This window comes from Dysidea avara, chromosome 9 (genome assembly GCF_963678975.1).
Source record: "Dysidea avara chromosome 9, odDysAvar1.4, whole genome shotgun sequence".
NCBI lineage: Eukaryota > Metazoa > Porifera > Demospongiae > Dictyoceratida > Dysideidae > Dysidea > Dysidea avara.
Window position 1 is genome coordinate 1,722,200 of NC_089280.1, and position 2,528 is coordinate 1,724,727.

The 2,528-nt window shown below is 32.5% G+C and overlaps 1 long non-coding RNA gene across 2 annotated transcripts; it reads right to left on the reverse strand.

The window, feature by feature from the left end:
* Positions 1–246: 246 nt before the first annotated feature.
* Positions 247–1,343, reverse strand: LOC136265574 (uncharacterized). Of its 2 annotated transcripts, none has more exons than XR_010705604.1 (3): positions 1,151–1,343; positions 915–1,004; positions 247–715 (listed from the first exon to the last, which is right to left on the reverse strand). It is a non-coding gene; the product is annotated as an uncharacterized lncRNA (long non-coding RNA). The 2 variants fall into 2 exon arrangements; XR_010705605.1 differs by having other exon boundaries at positions 1,123–1,343.
* Positions 1,344–2,528: the final 1,185 nt, after the last annotated feature.

Sequence of the window (2,528 nt, forward strand, 5' to 3'; positions counted from 1 at the left end):
TACGGTACGATTTTCCGTACCATACGCGTACGGTATAGACATACGCGTATGGTACGTACCATATGCGTATTATGCTTTTTCTCAGTATCTTCTAGCTTTGCCATCACCTAGCTACAATGGGCTGTCTTTACAAGTATTTCTAGCTGAGCAAACTTAGAACACAACACAATAATCTGCTTACTACTGAGCTGTAACTATAAATTTATTCATCAGCACTGACACACATGCATTTTATCCTAGCTTGCCATGCCCATGCAATACCCACTATAGTCCTATACTAATGTACCTAAATCTTATGTACATGATCTCACTCTGTCTGCAGAACTTTACATAAATGGTACTGTGCATGTATACTACTTTATACATTAGCTATCAGAAGCATGCAGATGGTCTTATATAATATACTCAATTATAAGTGTGGATAACTGACAATTTACAACAGAATTGGGTAAATAAGTAAGGAGAGCAATTACAACATGCATGGTAGGTAGCTAGTAAGTTCTAACTGAATTATACATAATTATACTGCTTGTGCAAAGCTAATAACTAGAAAAATGAACTTCGTAAGTGTCATCAGTTGTGCAACATGGCTCCTCACTGTATTTGCATTTTTATATACTATGTATACACTCTTCTTCTTTTGAGGATCCAATTTCTTGTTTACTTACTTTTCTTGTTTATACATACTGTAAATAGTTTATTCATCACACTGGACCTACAGCACAAATTAATGTGGATGTACGTTGTTAACTTTAAAGAGTACATTCAGATAAGAGTAGCTAAACACATTGTCTTCCCATCCACAAGCATGACAGTAAGTAGCGAGTAGCTATACAATGCACTTAACAATAATAAAACAATGCTACTTAATATACATTCATTACTGAACTATACTTTAGAACTCATAAACTCACCATAAAATCTCTGCCATGTTATGTTTTCCTACTTCATCTCAGCAGGCAATGCACATGCCTCATTCAATAGCAAAGATTCAGCGAACAGAACTACAGTTTAAAAAAATTTATTGCACAATTAATTACTATGCACATCAGTCTTATAGTATAGCATATCTAATATTGCTATAAGCTACAGCCATGCAGATTTACAAACTAAAAACATTACTTTCTCTACAGTTATATCTCTTTGCTACCTCCCTCAATGTTATTGTATCAGCATTCTCCAGGTCTTCCTCTGTTTGAGCAATCATTATACATTATAGCTCATCTGATTAAAATTGTCTGCTCAACTGTGACACACCTTTAGTGCCACCAGGCATAAATATCCATTTTTAAGTGGAAGCTAGTGTACTAACAAATTAAAGGTAAACAATAGATTATATGTAGCAACAATAGAATAAAATATTTAATAAAATAATATATATATATACCTGAAAAAATTGGCTCCATTTGCCAATGGATGCAAATTATTAAATATGGTTGCTAACCAATCAGAATGTAGTATATGGATAATTATATCAAAATTGTATGTTTATATTTAGCTACAATGCTACCTCTACTGGCTTAGCATTTATATCACTATGCATTCCAGTTATATTCATTGAAAAGTCGTGAATATCAATATGCTGGCACAATTCTACAGCCTAAAAGAAATCAATGTCTTTTGCCCTAAATAATGCTTTAGAAGATCAAACTTCAATTTCAGTTTCTGAGTAAGACAAGGAGCATACTGCTCTTGTTTTATGTTGAAGGGATAATTGGGCACCTTTAAACCCAAACACATTTTTACAAAGTTCATATATACAAGTATAGAGAAACGCCTAGTAGAGTTTTGGGTAATATCACTCTATATAGCTTTTAATTATTGTACTAATCTTTGACTATCTTCAGGAGTATTTGTAAACACATAAATATTATGTGTGGGTATTGTTCTAATAGGGAAGTGTAGGCAGACCATTTATAGGCAAAACAGACTACTGTATATAATATTATTAATCAATAACTGAAAGTACACAATAACAACTAACTCTTACAACTACAGTACACAATATTAATGTTACAGGTATGCATAAATTACATTATATTACATCATGTCACATCATTACATTACATCATTAACTCTATTATAGATATGAAGGAGGATTAGCATTTGTAATAATGCATGGCCTAGTTTTTGAATTTTCACAATGGATCATGAATCCAATAAGAGGATTCATGATCCATTCATGATCCATTGCAGCTAGGTGTTATCATGTTTTTCGTAAAGCTTCCAACCCAGATGATTGACCTTTATTAGTTTTGGCAATGAAGAATTTCATCAGATCCTACCAGATCAGCAGGACTTAACACAATTCAAGACTGGATCTGCCAACAGTGTGATGAATTCATGATTGTTTTTATCATATATTGTCCTAAATCAAGATGTCAGTTTCATCACTTATACATAGTCATACGAGATATCATGTTATTCTTTTATTTTAAGGAATGCTTTATTTTAAATAGGTTTGCATCATGCAGTAAAGTAAATTATATCTTAATCGCAGTAAAGCTAAATTGATCTTAGCTCTACAG